The sequence below is a fragment of the Aricia agestis genome, chromosome 18, assembly GCF_905147365.1.
Source record: "Aricia agestis chromosome 18, ilAriAges1.1, whole genome shotgun sequence".
NCBI lineage: Eukaryota > Metazoa > Arthropoda > Insecta > Lepidoptera > Lycaenidae > Aricia > Aricia agestis.
This window is the reverse complement of record NC_056423.1, coordinates 9,779,954-9,799,387: the sequence shown is the minus strand read 5'-3', so window position 1 is coordinate 9,799,387 and position 19,434 is coordinate 9,779,954. Positions and strand designations below refer to the sequence as shown.

Below are 19,434 nucleotides of genomic sequence, written 5' to 3'. Positions count from 1 at the left end.
CATACATTTGCTTTTTATTTTTATATTATGTAATTTAGGGCCGTCATGGGCTGTTCGCCCATATCCTTTTTTTGGTATCTTTGTATAATATATTAGGTTTTTCGCACCAAGGATAATTGAAATACATAATATTATTACTTAATTGTAATTGTATTATGCTTAATTGTAATTACATTTACATTCATTTGCTTGTAAGTTGTAATCTTGCGGTGTATCCGCCAAACCGCGCGTTTGGGCGTGTACATATAAATCCAGCCTAAGTAGGGAGTGGAGCACCATGGAGACTGGGGTTTTAGTGGCAGGGAGTCCACATACCCCGGCTGATGTCCCCAATCCGCCGGATATGTCATAGCATTTTACAATTTATAATTTTAGGTGGTTAAAGTTAAAGTTATGGTCAAAGTTATAGTTATAGTTAAGGCTAACTTTAACTTTAACCTTAACTTTGACCACAGAATTTGACAGATGACAGCTGGTCCGACAAGGCTATACGATAAGGCGTGGGCGGGGGCGCTGCTGGTAGAAGAGAACTGTCAAAAATGGCGTTTATGAATGATGACAGCGTTAGTTCCTATTTTCGCCACGTTCATTTAAAGCCTTGTCGAGCTCAAGGTTATGGATAAATATGGCGTCCATTTTTTACTTTAACCAAAGATTTGACATTTTGTATTGTAGTTATAGTTAAAGTAAGTTGGTGCAACCACCTTGTAGTTTTTAAAGTACAAGTTTTTTCGCATTTAAGTATAATATAATTATGGATCCGAAACTGAAATTATAATACTTATAAGCATTTTTATCCAACTTCTTACACATGTTTTAAAATTTCTTTTGTTTTAAAACTCTGTCTTTAATCAATTTACCGTGTACAATGACTACAGTCATTATGTAGGTATTCTGTGGGCTCTCCTACGCCACTGGCATATCAATTCCTAGATCTGTACACAAGATAACTATTTTTAGCCAGTATTTAAACACTTGTTGCAAATGTTATAATTTATAAAACTTAGGATAAGCCATGAATATGCCCCTCCGCGCGAAAAAGCAGTTTGGCCGCTATACAAAGAGATCTCGTGGTGTAGCGGCAAAACCGTTGGTACACGTGGACAAACGATATAAATCAAACATATGTCATAGTTGCAGGTTAGGGAATTAGACAAAAAAATTAAAGGGCCTTTCTCGTAATTGTACTTCATCTAAACATGTCTATATGGCTAAGCAAAATATTTTCCAGGGTGAAATATCGGCGGCCGATATTCAGTGTTCGGGCAATTCACTATTCGTGGCATCGCTAGGCACTACTTACTTTACTAGTATCTAATTTTAGAAAAGCAAACAATTCGGGGCTTTTTTTAAGGATAAAAATGAATTATAAAATCGAAAATTTTGGGTTAGTCGCCCTCTTAATAAAAAATTTTGATAGGTATGGAGTATGGACTATGGAGATACTATGGGTCCAGGGAAAGGAAACTTTCCTAAAAAACTATTCCCCCGCGAGAAGATGTATTTGAGGAGAGAAATAAAAATATAGCTCTCTATGAGACGAAATACCGAGTATTTTTGCTGCTAATTGCTGATAATTGATTTGTAGGGTTCCGTACCCGAAGGGTAAAAACGGGACCCTATTACTAAGACTTCGTTGTTTGTACGTCTGTCTGTCTGTCTGTCTATGTGTCTCCAGGTTGTAACTCAAGAAAGGTAATAGTTTTGAAATTTTCACAGATTATGTATATCTGTTGCCGCTATAACAACAAATACTAAAAACAAAATAAAATTAATATTAATTAAGGGGGGCTCCCATACAACAAACGTGATTTTTTTGGCCTTTTTTGCTCTAATCAATAATAACAACAAGTAGGTAAGTATGAATTTTTTTTCAAAGTCCTTACTTATATTAAAATAAAATTAAAAATGAAGGGGGGCTCCCATACAAAAAACACAATTTTTGGTCTAATTTTGCTCTATAAATTATAATGGTACGGAACCCTTCGTGCGCGAGTCCAACTCGCACTTGGTTGATTAATTTTATAGGTCCGAAATAAACTATTTGAGACATGTACCTCATTCAATTTACATAAGTTTACTCTACAAGGGTAATTTAGCGCGTAGCCAAAATTAAAAGAAGTGTACTTAATAATACTCCCCACACCGGTTTCGGTGACGGTGGCCGGTTTCATTGAAACCAGACCAGGTACGCAGGAGTACTTTTATAGTGCCCAAGTGTGTGCGCAGTACACAAGAGCACTCTCTATTCCTTTTACTCTCATAACCCAGTGGGACGGAAGACCGACACGACTGGCGAGAGATCAGGCGCAGGACCGACTTTTTACATGCCCATCCGACGCATGGATCATCTTACTTGTCAGACAATCAGGTGATCAGCCTGCATTGTCCTAACCAAACTTGGAAATAACATGTTTCCAACGCGGGATTCGAACCCACGACTTCCGGAGTCGAGAGCGACGCTCTAACCACTAGACCACGGAGGCGTTAAGTAAGTATAGTGTACTTATAACGTCGTTAAAGAAAATTCTATTTAAACAATAAACAACAATAAATACATAATTACTAGCGTAAAACTTTCGCTTAAATATATCTAGGATACTTAAATATATCTAATACTCAAGATATCTAGGAAGTAACTGGCGCCAATGGCTTGTGAGTTGTTATGTAACACGGTGTGGTAGATACGGTTTTCAAATGTTTTATTTCCTTTTTTAATGTACAATTATTTTTACCATTGAATAAAGTTCTTTTTTTCTTTCTTTCTTTTTTTCTTTCTAACAGCCTGCGTACTGGCCTCAGGGCTAGTAGGCGTGAAATACATATTTAAATATTATAGCGTTAATAAAATATAGCTTTATATAGCCTGAGCGTTAACACAGCCTTTAAATTTGAGCCTCGGGCGCAGTCATTCTCAAAGTGTGTTCGAGCTGTGGCTCGAAGGCTCCGTAAATTCCTTGTAGGGGCTCCGCGAGCAATACATTGGGTATAGGTCTACCAGGATCTGATGGCTGACAGCCGATTTTCAAAAAATATGCTTGATCATTGGATATTTTTTTTTATTTGCATGTTTAACAAACATAATCAGCCGCTATAAGGAAAAAATGATCACAATGTTTTATTCCAATTACCTCGGTATTGCTAGAGTCAATTTATTTTCTCACTTTTTGCCATGATTCTGGTAGACTTACATGTTTTCACAAATGTCTTCAATCACCAGCAGTCACCAGCATCCAGGAGACAATTTATACAAAGACAAAATATTCTTTTTTTGGGGGTCCGTCAAAAGTGTCACTTCTTAAAAGGGTTCAAAAAAATTGAGAACCACTGCTTTAGCGGTAAGCTAAACGAACTTTTCTGGCTTCCTTACATTACACCGTGACGAACAAACGAATAGGTCAATGTAATTACAATGCGTGGTACATTAGCATGTGTGTAAATGGTCTTATTATCGTCGGCGCCGCGCCGACCGGTCATCCGGATTGACGATCGGCTGACGGCTGGCCGATTACAACGTTGTGATCATAAAGTTAATATACCTAGCGGAATAGAGAAACAAAGGCCTGAGCAAGAGAGATGTCACTATCAGTAACACTGCGTGGTAAAAAGAGACGTGTGATACATGACAGCAGCACTCTTTTTTTGACGTCCAGTCGGCACGTGCCGCACGTTGACAATTTAATCTCATAGAAATTACGTTCAATCATGCTTGTGTAAGTGTATACGTACACATATATATATATTTTTTTATGAAATAAGGGGGCAAACGAGCAATGGCAAAGCAAAACCTGATGGAAAGCAACTTCCGTCGCCCATGGACACTCGCAGCATCAGAAGAGCTGCATGTGCGTTGCCGGCCTTTTAAGAGGGAATAGGGTAATAGGGGAGGGTAGGGAGGGGAAGGGAATAGGGGAGGGTAGGAAAGGGAATAGGGTAGGGGATTGGGCCTCCGGTAAACTCACTCACACACTCACCTCCGGTAAAACAACAACACAGCGCAAGCGCTGTTTCACGCCGGTTTTCTGTGAGAACGTGGTATTTATCCGGTCGAGCCGGCCCATTCGTGCCGAAGCATGGCTCTCCCACGTTTTTACACTCAGATGAAACCAATTTCGGTTACATTTGACAGCTCGAGATTGTTGCTCTATTCCGCTAGGTATATTAACTTTATGATTGTGATACAGAATCTAGAATCTAGATTTTAATAAAGACGCGCATAAGTTTGACGTGTCTGTCTGTGTGTGTGTGTGCATGTGTGTGTAGCATTGTAGCATTCAAGTTCTTTCAGCGCTGCTGCTTTCACAGATAACTCTATACAAGGTGTAACAAAACTAAGTGATAATAGTTTAGGGTGTGTATGTGTTCTAAGTACCCTGTGTAGATTTTACAGTGAAAATAGCAGCGCTGAAAGAGTAATTTTTTTACTTTTGTATGGGAAAATCCATGATAATGAGGTGCTTGCCCATACAAATCACAAAAATATTGCTCTTTTAGCGCTGCTACTTTCATAGTGAACTCTATGCGGGGGACTCATACACACCCTAAAGTATATTAATTATTATCACGTCTATGTTTCGCTACACCTTGATAAACGATACATATACACCCACACCAAATATAATCACTATATTTTTTAGGCCCGTATAGCAATGATAACAGACGGACATATTCGTTACCCTTTTTTACCCTTCGGGTACGTAATCTGGAGATTTCATTATCAATAATTTGTTTTAATTAAATCATAAAATACGTCTTGTACCAGTGTTTTGTATGTAAAATACTTGCACCAGTGTCTCATTCGTAAATCACTTAATTTGTACGTGAATAATGGATATAGAGCGTTTAGAATTAAATGATCTCTGCGACTATAAAAGTGACCCTTATGTGGTAAGCCATAAGAAGTTCACAGAGGAAGAATAAATCAATACAATAATGAATGAATGACGCCAAATTAATCAAGCTACAAAAGTGATCGAGTGCTGACTGCACATCGTCAGGGTCGCCCGTTCTGTTCCCCGTTGTATTTTATAGTTCAACCACAGAATAGATAATAGTGGTTAAACATAATAATTAATTAAAAAAAACATGTATTCTTAAAATTATTAACCTTGCACTAAAATAAATTGCGGATTTACGCTATATTAATATTTCCGGAGCATCTTCAATTCTAAATGTCCGCAACTTCTTTGCGTCGAATTTCATATTTTGAGGTTAAAAACTATTGTTATTTTTAACCGACTTCCGTAAAGGAGAAGGTTATATGTTATTGAATCTTTTCACCTTTTCAGACATCAGACAGGGCTGACAGAGACATAGATATGATAGACATACAAATTAGTTATGACTAATATTTAACTTATTAGCTGTCAGAACAATAATAATTCTACTTATTTTAATACTTTAGGGTTTTGTCTACGTCTTGTACTATTATCTATTCTGTGCTTTTGTGGCATTCTCCTTAAATTAAAACGGCTACGACTTAATAAGATGGAAAAAGTTTGATGACTTTTTTCATATTATTTATAGTAATTAGTAATTAGTAATATAGTAATTAGCGAGTATAAAGACACTAGTGCAGCCCAAAACTGTACTACTTGCCCTGCCTCCGGCAAACAAGTTGCCAGCATAACTTGACCCCCGCGGGAGGCGCTAGTTGTCAACAAACAGGTTGCGATGTACCAGCGAGTTTAGTTCACATTTCCACCACGGTTCATGTTATATTGGTCGAAGTAGAAAGCTATAGTGAGTTCCCGGTTGGGTTGGATTCATCATGATTACGTGTTTTAAGGTTGTAATTATTATGTGGGTACTAGATAACGACCACAACTCCGTTGCACCGAATTCCGAAATTCTACGTGGGAATTTATACGTGGGAGAGCCATGCTTCGGCACGAATGGGCCGGCTCGACCGGAGAAATACCACGTTCTCACAGAAAACTGGTGTGAAACAGCGCTTGCGCTGTGTTTCGCCGAGTGAGTGAGTTTACCGGAGGCCCAATCCCCTACCCTATTTCCTTCCCTACCCACCCCCTATTCCCTTCCCTTCCCATCCCTACCCTCCCCTATTACCCTATTCCCTCTTAAAAGGCCGGCAACGCACCTGCAGCTCTTCTGATGCTGCGAGTGTCCATGGGCGACGGAAGTTGCTTTCCATCAGGTGACCCGTTTGCTCGTTTGCCCCCTTATTTCATAAAAAAAAAAAACATTTATCGCGCGGAAACTGTACATGTTTCTGCAACAAATACTTTTCTATGACCTTTTTTGTCAATCAAAGTATCTCTTTACCAAGCAGTTTAAGCGTGAAGAGGCAACAGACAGACAGACAAACACACTTTCGTATTTTAGATAATAACATGTACTTATTAGTATTGACAAGAGTGGTTGATAGAATACATAGAGATGTATTCTATCAATTCGACAATATAATATGTACCGCACCGTTTTTAATCGGCGAGGTACATGATTTTTTTTGATTTCCTAAACACGTTACCTATTTGCTGCTGCTGCGGAACCCTTCATGGGCGAGTTCAACTCGCACTTGACCGCTTTTTTACGTTAGCCCCTTATCAAAACTATATATTATATACGCCCGTGCAATATTGTAATCCAAGTTAGCTCTATCTAATCCGGATCCTATCAGATTTTTGAATTTTGGCCAACAGAAAATAATAGTATGCAGCGTCCTATTGGATTGGATATTATCCATTATAATATATTAATTCTAGTCGAGTTTACTGTGAAAGCAGTAGCACTGAAAGAATTGTCTCATTTTTATTAAATTTTTGTATGGCCATTTATGAATTACTTGGGGCATTTCTTACAGAAACATAGAAGTCAAAAGTAACTCTTTCAGTGATAAATAAATAAAATAGGCTGCGAATTATTTAGGCTCTTGAAGATTTTCGGATGTAGTCGCGTGCCAACTACCATGTACTTTCAAAAATCACCCTCTTTTCACAGTCGGGTGAAGCCATGTCTAATCTAGCCCATGCCCCTGTTGGCCCTGGCTGTGACCCTGGATCGCAGGGTGACGAGGCCAGCACTTGACGTTTCACGAGCTCGATGGCGCCAGATACACTTCCGCAGTGAAAACTGTAGGAAAGTACTATAAAGATGTAGGATGTTGGTTGGAACCTAAATTATTATTTAATGATAAAGGTTGTGTTTTTAAGCAATAAGTGTGAGAGGTTTTACATTGTACCATCTATTTTATACATTATACCATCTTATTGTACCTACCATGTTTTTTCAAATAAACGTTCTTCTTCTTGAGAGTATAATATAAACGTTTAAAGTAGATAATGTAGAGAATAGAGATCCACATAAGGTTAACTTTGATTTAAGCTAATAATATATTAGGTGATACCGTGGTTGTTTGTATTAAGGACGCTATCACAAAAATTCAGTACGAATATCGACCTTAGTGATATTGAAATAACGTTCAATATCAGCGCGCCTTGTACAGTGGCGGTTACGACGCTCGCCGATTTCTTGATAGGGCGAAAATGTATGAAGAAATTTGAGAGCGTTTCTTATTTTTCTTATAAATGGAAATGTTATTTATTTTTATATAAAATATTTAGCTATTCGTATAGGGGTAAGAGGACTAAATAAGCAACAATTTTGTGTATATTTATTTTCCTTAGTTCAGTATATTTAGCTATAATGGTACCTAAACAAACCCCATTTTTGAAATATTTTGCGATTATTGTGATGGTTAAAACGTATTTATCCACATTTATCTGAAAAGTATGCGGCTATAATTTTTTTTTGTACAGACGTGGAGATGAATATATTATATTTCATTTGAAACCAAAATATCCTTGCAGTGTGACTTCTAATTCTTTAAAATGGTACCTGAAAATCGCTGATATTTGTAAAAAAATGTGATAGCGTCCTTAAAATAAAAAAGATAATTTAAAATATACTTATTTTCAATTTTTAGAATAAAATTAAAAATAATATGGGCATTTTACACCACTTCCTGATAAGTGCTGAACAGGCTATCCACAACTTATTTGACAGATAGAGTATCTGTCAGATAAGTTGTGGATAGCCTATCAGGAGCTTATCAGGAAGTGGTGAAACAGTCCCTATAATCTCCAAAATATTATCGTTTTGTAAAGTCAAATTGTTAATAAGGTCTGTAAGAGCCACAGGAGACTTACTGCTGCTTCTTGGTTTTATACCTGAACAGAAAAAACCTGCCAAAATATTTAGAAGAGATACTGCCAAAATATTTAGTAGAATACAGATAACAGATAGTACCTTGTAAAGCGACTTGCCAGTTGCCACTTGCCACCCTTTATGTTATATCCTCCTTTAGGGTGAAGCCAACGAGCGTAATTTGTGAGTTGTGAGTTGCAGAATTTCGGCTGGCAGAAATTCTGCTGCATTCAGTTTCATACAAAAGTCCTGTTTGATTTTGTGAGTCATGATTTGTATGAAAAAATATTTACGCGACCGAAAGTCTTTTTTTTAAATAAAATAAGGGGGCAAACGAGCAAACGGGTCACCTGATGGAAAGCAACTTCCGTCACCCATGGACACTCGCAGCATCAGAAGAGCTGCAAGTGCGTTGCCGGCCTTTTAAGAGGGAATAGGGTAATAGGGAAGGGTAAGGAAGGGAAGGGAATAGGGGAGGGTAGGGAAGGGAAGGGACTAGGGGAGGGTAGAGAAGGGAATAGGGTAGGGGATTGGGCCGTGGTATTTCTCCGGTCGAGCCAGCCCATTCGTGCCGAAGCACGAGTCGTGAGTCTGCGACTCAAGAGTCACGACTCACAAATTACGCTCGTTTGGCTTCACCATTATATTCAGTACATACAACATTAAGACTGCAAGGTGATGATGATGATAAATTTAAAATCGCTCATCTGTTTTGGTGTTGGCAATAATTTTTGATACCAAGTAATATAAGTGAAACCTCAGTAGAAAGTTTGCGAGGCAAATTTTAAAAGATTTTGATAAACGAAATTCGGCAATAAAATAAAATGTCTTCATACGGTGTGGGAAGACCGGCCGGAACATAAGTTTTATATTTTGGTCTTCTTGAGAATTTCGATAATTCGATGGAATTATTTGTGATTCTTAATAATTCTGTACCGGATTAATAGAATAATCTGTATTAATGTCAGATTACAATAACAATAGCTATGTCCACACTGTGCACTTTCATCTTCAATTTTCGTCATCAACTTTCATATTAGCGCATTCAATATTGAATGCGTCAAGGATTTATATTATACGTGGGAGAGCCATGCTTCGGCACGAATGGGCCGGCTCGACCAGAGAAATACCACGTTCTCACAGAAAACCGGCGTGAAACAGCGCTTGCGCTGTGTTTCGCCGAGTGAGTGAGTTTACCGGAGGCCCAATCCCCTACCCTAATCCTTTCCCTACCCTCCCTTATTCCCTTCCCTTCCCATCCCTACCCTCCCCTATTACCCTATTCCCTCTCAAAAGGCTGGCAACGCACCTGCAGCTCTTATGATGCTGCGAGTGTCCATGGGCGACGGAAGTTGCTTTCCATCAGGTGACCCGTTTGCTCGTTTGCCCCCTTATTTCATTAAAAAAAAAAAGGAACGCAACGCCAATATTGTAATTTTTAAAGTTTTGGATACGCTCAGAGGGCATGCGTCCCGGGCATGCCTCACGTTCGCTGTTGACTATAACGCATGCCCTTGATGAACAAAAAAAGGCACAGTGTGGACAAAGCTAATCGGGCACAGCGGACTCAAACTTTGCTATGATCTAGGTACTTACCTACCTTACTAGCAGAACTTAATTAAAAAATAAATCCAATTAAAGTTGGTTTAATAGATCAATTAAAAAAGTGTAGAACTGGAAACATTAATATGCTTTGGTAGGTAATATTTTTTTATATAGTTGATGGCCGCAATTCCGTTGCTCGAAATTAATTTATATCGCGGGACCCTACTTTTTCCGAGATATCCTATATCCTTTCCGGGGACTCAAAGTGTTTTTATACCAAAAAGCAAATTCATCATCGGTGTCTTGGACGTGTAGACGAAACAGGCAGACTGAAAGACAGACAGACTTTCGCATTTATAATATTAGTATGGTTGTTGAAATATGGATCTCTTATTCAACCAAAAACTCAATTACTATTAACTGCACAATCGTAGTACCTATTAGTAGTATTGTCAACTAGAATACAGGGCGCGGCTGCACCTCGTTATCCTGTGTTGCCGTGGCGAATAACGGGTCGCCGTCACACCGCGATTCTGTCCGCTTGTTACCACTAATAGTTGAGCTCACATCGTAAACGGTTTAGCTAAATTGTGTAGTCAATACACAATTTTACATAATTGTACCGACTTTTAAAGAATGAAAATTGAGTACAAAATTAATATTTGAGATTTAGCCGAATTCTGAAAAGGGCACTAAGAATTATTTGATCCTTTTTATATCACTGTTAAGAATATTACTATTGTTTTTATCTTGGAAGTCGGGTTAAATTTTTTGTTAAAAAATAATAATATTGATGAACGTTTGGTTTTAATGAAAGTTTCGGTAGAATTCTGATTCTGCTTTCTGAGTATTTCAGTGAAACGTCAGGAAATATCATAATTATATTGCTCATTTACTCAATCTTAGTATTCTGAAGTAGACTGTTCAAGGATGTTTAAAAATAATGATATTAATAAAATTTCTAATATAATGTCTTGGAAAACACACAAATCTTTTGCTTCTTAGTGTGATGACTAGCCTGTAGATTAATTGCCTCAATTCCTATTAAAAACACCAAAGGCTTCACAAAAACACATAAATTAAAAAATAGATAAAACATAAACGGACAGACAGTAAATCATCCCTAAACTGGTGTATGAATCAGATCTTAGAAGTTGCTATGACCGGCCATACTTTCTATTGGATTTGGATGGATTTCATTTTAGTTTTTATTCGGTCTATATTTTGTGTCCCAATATCTTCTCATACACATAATACTTAATATACTTCATACTTATATCAATGGCTTACGAAAGTAACACCTATTCACCAAAGTCCAAACAGCTGATTCGATTTGATAGAAATTTGGTGATGGCGATAATCAGGGTCCTAAGAAAGGGCCAAGATTCTATGACGAAAAAATGTAGGAGCAAAAAATTTACGTTTTAGAATCTTGAACGTTTCTGTGTGGATAGCAGTGCAGAATTTGCCGATTTCCTTTCCTTTTCGCCCGATTATTCTTATTTATTTATTGCTGGCTAACGCCTTTATATTATTGATTGATTATGTTGCAAGAATGCTGCATGTCCTTTGATAACCATACGGACATTTAAAATCTTGTCCTAGGCACTACCTGTGGAAACTGGCACTACAGTATATGAAGAGTGGTTACTTCGCTCTGAAAATACTGTGTAAATCATCCAAACAACGGATGCAAAGTGTCGTTTCTTTGTCGGCCGTATTTGTTTATTGCTAGTGTATGGTGGACCAATGCCCTTCCTTGGCCCTAGCACAGTCGCCAACAAAAATTTGAATGCGTAGGACTAAAATGCATATCAATCGCTTGATTAATATTTATACAGGGCCGGCCGAGTGGCGCCCAACGCGATTTATGTAACACCTTTTACATTATTGCCGGACTAACTTATTTTGCCTCTGAGAGTTCTTTATGTCTATCACATTAAGATCAGTCTCATAGAACATAGAGGTAAAATAATTCGGAATGTTCTAGATTTGGATAGATTTGATAGAGGTAATGATTTGTAGTGTAGATTAAAAATGGCTTTATTAAACTAAAGTAGGTTTAGTCAATGTCAGTGTAAGAATGTTGTAGTATGCTGTATGTAGTATTAAAATATGTAGTAGTGTAATGTAGGAATGTTATCCACACTAATATATTATATTGATGCGAAAGTTTGTCTATCTGTCTGTTACCTCTTTAGGCCCAAACCGCTGAACCATTTTTTATTTGTTACGGACTACGGAGATACTTTTTTTATTTAAGTGTCGAAAAAGGATATACGATTATTTGTATCTTGGAAAAATGTACGGTTTATGCGCGATAAACGAGTTTTATCGCAACGGAGTTGCGGGCGTCATCTAGTTAAGAGCTCACCTGACTCTAAAAATCAAACATCGTCCTTCTCTCTTCACACTCACTCCCGTCTTTCATATGCCAGGTGAAAAAGGACGGCGCGGAATCATCGCCAAGTTAGTTTTACTTGAATAAAAGACGATCTATAATGATTATGAAAAAAGTGTTTTGAGCAAATTTAGGTTTTATCAATACCTTTTTAGATATTAAAAAATATTAAAGAAAAGACAACAAACTTCGAAGATCCAAGCAAAAATGTGTCTAAAACAAGGTTTTTTGTAAAAAAGATTTCGTGGTACGGACCCAGTTTCGTGGTACGGGCACTGGTCACAACACTGCATTGCGGCGTCGTTGCATCGCAAAAAAATACATTGCTTTTCAAAGGTTGTTTTTGCGATACGACGTCGCAAGTCGCAACGCAGTGTTGTGTTATGGCCTGCGGAGCTAAAATGGTCGCTTTGGACAATAATATTAATTATTATGAATCATAATATGATTCATTTTTTTTTATCGCAAAATGCAAGTCTGCTTGCAATTCATGTCTACAGCTCGCTGCTCGACAAGGCCATGCCATCATACAAAAACGTCATTTTTGAGTTTTGACAGTTCTCCTTTACCAACAGTGCCCCCGCCCACGTTTTATAAAGCTCTGTCGCACTGTAGTAATTCGTACTAATTTGACATTTGTCAGTTTGACAGTTTAGACAATTCATTTGCTGAATTGATTGAGAGGAATTGCTAAATGCTACTATTTTAGTCCCGCTGACCCTTACTCTCGTATTAGTATTTTGTGGTTTACGTACTAGTTGATGTTCGCAGCTCCGTTGCGAAAAAAGTTCATCACGCGGGAACCGCACATTTTTCCGGAATGAACCATAAAATACTGTTTTTTCCTTCGCCGGGAATTAAAGAATCTCCATACCAAATTTCACCAAAATCGATTCAGCGGTTTGTACGTGAAAAGGAAACAGACAGACAGACACACTTTTTCATATTTATAATATTAGATATGGATTATTATTTTTAACCAAAAATTTAAACCGACTTTCAAGGTAAAAACAATGATAACATCCATATTACATGAACTAAAAAGTATTATTTTAAAATTTACCTAAATATGAAGACATCTAGCACAGGTCTTGATAACCCTTTTGATCTTATTCTGGTAATGTTATCTTTAAGTCGTGACATTATTTTTAATGTCTCTTAAACTTGTTTTAATAACCTATTAAAGTACATTATAAACAATACTAAGAAATATATACTTCGATAGTCCATACTCCATACTAATATTAAATATGTGAATATTAGTTTAACTGTCTGTCTATCACCCCTTTATGCTATGTCGCCGTACCTGTTTTGTTAGGGTCGGAGATACTTTGAGTCCTGGTAAGGCCAAAGGATGCATCCCTTGGCCTTTCCAGGACCATAAACCATGGTTTTCAAACCGGAAAAACAGACGTCTCCCACAAGATCAGTCTTTCCCAAAGTGGGCGATAACGCCCCCTTGTGGGCGCTGGAGGTCTAAAGGGGAGCGGTGTGTGACCCAGAAAAAAATGGGGGCGTTGTGTAGAAGCTTGGGAGGTGATTTATTTTATATGGATGCATTTTAAATTAAAACAATGGGGCGCTAAAACATAATTTTATCGCAAAGTAAGCAGTAGACAAAATAAGTTTGTGAACCCCTGCACAAGATCAATGAATTTTAACGCAAATTCGTTTTCTAAGCAGGTTGAGAGCAGTTTCAAGTCAAGAGAGAGGCTCTGAGAGCAAGTTAAGACCTTTGCCCAGGAGTGGGATATATAGTATTATAGGCTCGTAGCACCTCCATCGTGGGTATCGCAGACACAATAGATTTTCAATTGTTATGCGGCAGCCGGCTGCCGCTTGCCGCTTGGGGATTGATGGGTTAAAAAGTTGATGAGAATCTGTGTCCACTCTCCGCTGACCGTTCGTAACTAGCTATAACAAAAATATAGTATTTTTTTCGTTTAATAAATTAAGTAATAAAATTCATAAACTAAAAGTACTTACATTAAAATTTAAATAAACTTGTAGTTTAAATAATATCTTTCCCTATTTGGAAGTACCGCCATTTTCGGTCCTCAGACCTTAATAAAACTATCCTTGAAGCTTTTAGTTTATGATAACGATTAATTATCTATAAACACAGATTAAGGGTCAGTTCACATTGAAACGTGCCGAGACGATGCTATTAAAATAACCCATTTAAAACTTGAATCGCAACGCCTCGAGACTTCACAATGCTAATTGACCCTAAGTCACAGAAGGACTAAATTATGTATTTACTATTAACTAGAGATCGCCTAATGGTCGAAATTCGACCTTAGTTTCAATGAAATTAGGACTACTACCTATATTTTGTAAAAAATATTGACATTATTATTGTTGTTTCAACTCTTGTCTCTGGGACTTAGCTGATTTCAGACTGGCCGTGTAAGCATTGTCTAATAGTACCTATCTTCGATTCAATAAAAAAACTATAACCCATTTTCAATTTGTCAATTTGTTGTCAAAAGACTTCAACCATAAATAAAAGAGTATAGGTAATTCGTATGTATAGGCTTGTCACTTAAAAAATCTGTCATTTCTCATGTGTGTGTTTTGTAGTGTGTGTAATGTTTTATTTGTTAGAAAAATGTATTATAAAAGCATAATTTCAAAATAATATTAGTTCGATGCACTCCTTCACCATATACACTATAACTGTGCAAAATTTCATGCACCTACGTTTCTCCATTTTTCGTAAAAAGGGTTACAAAGTTTTTCGTTCGCGTATTAATATTATTACTATTAATTAGTGATTAAAAAAATTCCTGCACCTAAAACCTCCATTTATGCAAAAAGAACGTAAATTTTAAAATTGTATACTTACGCACTTACGTCACATAAGTACTTATAATTAAGAATTAAGATCCACTTTTACTATACATCCTGTTAAAGTCAATCTTTGATTAATTAATTTTTTCTATTTATAGTAAAAAGCCTTTGAAAGTCTCTCAGACAAACTATTAACCCTAAGTGGCCTTAAGTGGTGAAATTGTTATTTTGATTAATTATTATGTTAGTACTTAATTGAAATAATTAATAATTATTTTAATTTGAAGACGAAACTAATTATAATTTATTGATTATCATTGAATGACGCCCGCAACTCCGTTGCGCCAAAATTCCTATGTCGTGCGGGAACCGTACATTTTCCGGGATGATAAGGAACAATTTGCCTATCCCGGGACCCAAAGTAACTTTATTCCAAATTTCAGAAGAATCGGTTTAGCAGTTTGGGCGTAAAGATGTATACTAGAGTCTAGGTCTCAACCTAGCAAGTGTATCGGTGTGTACTGACCATTTCCAAGTGTCAAACTGTCAAAATACAAGAATTCTTCACTTTGAAATCGATTGCTGACTTTCACATTATCGACAGGCAGTCGACAGGAGTCGAAATCCGCAATGTACACCAAACATAAAGCACATTTATTACATTTTATTTGTTTATGGCCATTGGGCTTGTTTCGGCAAAATTTTAATTACACGTACGGAACGCCAACTGTCAGTATTATTTTAATTTTTATAACGAGTTATAATAAGGGTGACCATACAAATAAAAAAAAAATATTGCTAAGCTGAAATGGATTTTCGATTGTGTTAGTAGCGCTATATCTCGATAACGGCTGAACCGATTCTACTAATTTTAGTCTTAAAATAAACCTTGAAGTCCAGAGAAGGTTTTTAAGTGACATGAAGTTCACCAGGACAGCTAGTTAGACGTGGGAGAGCCATGCTTCGGCATGAATAGGCCGGCTCGACCGGAGAAATACCACGTCCTCACAGAAAACCGGCGTGAAACAGCGCTTGCGCTGTGTTTCGCCGAGTGAGTGAGTTTACCGGAGGCCCAATCCCCTACCCTATTCCCTTCCCTACCCTCCCTTATTCCGTTCCCATTCCATCCCTACCTTCCCCTATTACCCTATTCCCTCTTAAAAGGCCGGCAACGCACCTGCAGCTCTTCTGATGCTGCGAGTGTCCATGGGCGACGGAAGTTGCTTTCCATCAGGTGACCCGTTTGCTCGTTTGCCCCCTTATTTCATTAAAAAAAAAATAGTTGTCAATAAAAAAGTGTAAGCTGCGCCACGAAGACATTTTGACTGGAGTTTATCCATTCAACAACATAGTTGATTGGTTTATTAGCCAATCAGAAGCGCTAGCGATCCTATCAAAAACCTCAAGGCATAAGAAAGAATACATTATTTTTTAAATGATGTACTTTATCCTCGATAAGTCCGCGTTTATGGTTACCGCACTCAATATCGTCCTTATTGACGAGGCAAATATGGAATACATTTACAAGGGCGATGTACTTAAGTTATGTGGCGTAAGAAAATTTTTATTTAAATTGTAAGGGTCCATCCATACTAACAAGTAAAACCGATAATTTTATATTCACTCTTATGCTAAGTACTCACATACGGTTTTGCTCGATAGTTTTACTCGAAATCGAGCAAAAACGAACGAACGTAGTGTGGACCGCAAAACTCACAGCTCGAAGGCTCGCATCGAGCCAGTTTGAAGGCTCGAATCGAGTCGGCTTGACAATTTTTTTGACACTAGTTTTTTAATTTCTTTCGAACAGGAGTAAAACTATCGAGCAATGCTGAATGTGTGTACGAAAACCCGAGCCGTGGTTCTTACTCGACACTACATGATTGCTCGATCGAGCAAAACCATATGCGAGTACTTACACTTAAGGTGGCTTTCCGATCTTTTTCGCAAGCGACTGCGACCGGACCGACAAAAATTAAAGCAAAATGACACTTTATGACCTAGGCTATAAGGTCCCATTATCTATTGACATTGCTGGTACGCGTAACGCGACCCATGCTGTCGCTGCTTTGTAGTGACGTACAGCAAAATGAAACCTATTATAATATAGCCTAGGACCTAGGTTGCTTGTTGCTTGCGGCAAAGATCGGGAAATCACCTTTATATTCACTAACATTAACTTGCATAATTTGCGGTTTCTGACTGCAGTTTTATGCAACAAAAGTCGCGCTTCTGAAAACAATTAGGTCTAGTCGAAAAGTCTTAGTAACCCTACAGCCCTATAGGCTACAAGTAACTTATAAGACAGCCTTCAATTACTAGCAACATTTGCAACATAAATCAACCAACTTCATTTACACTCTACAGCAGGCATCTCAGGCAAACACCACATTCATTCAATCACTAAAATCGAATCACAAGTTTAGGCGCTAGTCTACTGTGCAGTAAAACAAACTTAATAATAATATACTTACTGCCCAAATCATACTTTCATCATAATAATATTATAAGACTTCCTAGTAACGTACAGTCGTAAAAGAAAGTCAGATAAGTAAAGCTTTGTTTACCTCGCGCGAGCGGTCGGTGGCCCGCAAGGACGCGGCGCGCGGGCGGCAGTGTGCGTAGCGGTTTGGCGGGTTCTTAGACAAGGTGTTGCCAGATTTGTATATTTACCCGCGGTTGTGGGAAGACGTTTGTGTTTTATTTGCTTTATACAGTGTACACACATTTATTGGCGGTATATGAGCAATAAGACTGTGATATTTTAATGAATTCCTCTAACTTTAAAATTACAAATTATTTTATAGATAGAGATTTGACGTTTATCGCTTGACGTTTTTTTGAGTCAGAAGCGCTTCTGTGTTGTACCAGGACTTAGCCAATATACGCTGCACATAGACATATAATATTTTTTTATTGGCTACTGAAGCTTTAAATGGTAATATTAAAAACGCACTTAATAAATTGAAATATTTGCATCAAAATATATCATCATTCATCATAAGCCGTACTTTATGGCCAACAGTATCCAAACTACATACATATTAATATTATCAATATATTATAATTTCGCTTCAACTCCCAAGCGGCCACATGTGGCCACGAGAACAACATATTTATTTCCAAGAATCCGCGATTGAAGGATTTCTATACCTTTCTGTTCCATTTTTCTTCCTTTGAACAAAAAGCACTTTCTATTATGGTACTACCGAGTAAAACTTGTACTTTTATTTCGTCAAAGCATCGAAGCAACGTCATCCAAATCAAATATTTTAGTATTACTTTTAAAACTACTTAATTTTTTTATTGTGATTATAAGAATGTCTATGCCTGTGAAACATGATTTGATTAATTAAAAGGCTGAGCCCTCACCCACACCTAAAACCACTGAAAAAATCCATGTTACACAGTTTATTTTGCGCAATCATTATCTAATCACCACTTGAGATAAATCTGGTACCAAGATAAAAAAATCTATGTCAAATATCTGCCTACATTTTAACTACTACATCTGCTTATATCACTTTCATATTTTATCTCATAAAAATTATAAAGAAAAATCTTATCGGATCAAATTATCGCATCGATATGGCAACATTATCTAGTCGGCCAAGATCGTACGGAGGCGCGTTTTCATTCACTCACACAGTAACGCGCCCGTCGCCCGTGCGGAGTTGTAGCGCGTTTTGAAACTTTTTTTTTTATCGAAAGCAATCCAACTTGTTGCCCGTTTACCTGCTAGTGTAAAAATACAATAAACTTTAATGTTTTTTGTCCCAGTGCTGTGAAGTTACTTTGTGAGGTTAAACAGATGTTAGAAGCGTGCTTCGGACAAGTTTTGAAGTTGATAAAAAGTAATGTGGTGAATATACAATAGCCTAAACTGGATCCTGGGTCAGAATGAGCCTGGCTGTACGCTGGAACTCGTATGGTCGTTTCACCCACATAACATTTATGGTAAGGCAAAAGATTCGAGTTTTGTTTCGTAACTTTTTTTTAAAGCTTATGGATCGTCTTAATAATGTTATGCAGGCGTATTATTAGGTATGATTTATGTATTATTTATCGATAATGATAGTTTTAACTTTTATAATAGTGATGCAAGCATGTTTCAAACTCTTGAAGAATTGAGCCCGTTCTTACCCGGAACTTGAAAAGTTATCGCATTATACTGAACCGTATGGCAGTGTTTGAGACGATATAACCTCCTCCTTTTTGGAAGTCGGTTAAAAACAGTCATTGCTACGTTCAATGGACTGTTTTCTCGTTTTTTTGCTTAGTAGAGCTTAAAAACCTTAAATTAATAAAATATTATAAGTAATGATCAAAAAAAAATTTTTTTAAAGTATTTTTTTGAATAATCTGAGGGTAGTTTTGAAAAAGTGTGTAACAGCAAAAATTTGGCCGCTCCGAGTATGCTTGATTATTGATTACGGTATTTTCTGGCCAAAACGTAAAAAAAAAATGCTGCCTCGTTCCAAATGTCCCAAAACGAATGCGACAGAAGATGAACGCAATTGAAAATTAAA

General features: G+C 37.3%; 1 protein-coding gene across 1 annotated transcript in view; it reads left to right on the top strand.

The window, feature by feature from the left end:
* The first annotated feature begins 18,559 nt into the window (after nt 1-18,559).
* Nucleotides 18,560-19,434, top strand: part of LOC121735807 (semaphorin-5B) — a 57,291-nt gene continuing 56,416 nt past the window's right edge. The window contains exon 1 of the mRNA XM_042126767.1: nt 18,560-18,862. The gene's annotated coding sequence lies outside the window, so the exon portion shown is untranslated. The remainder of the gene's footprint in view (nt 18,863-19,434) is intronic.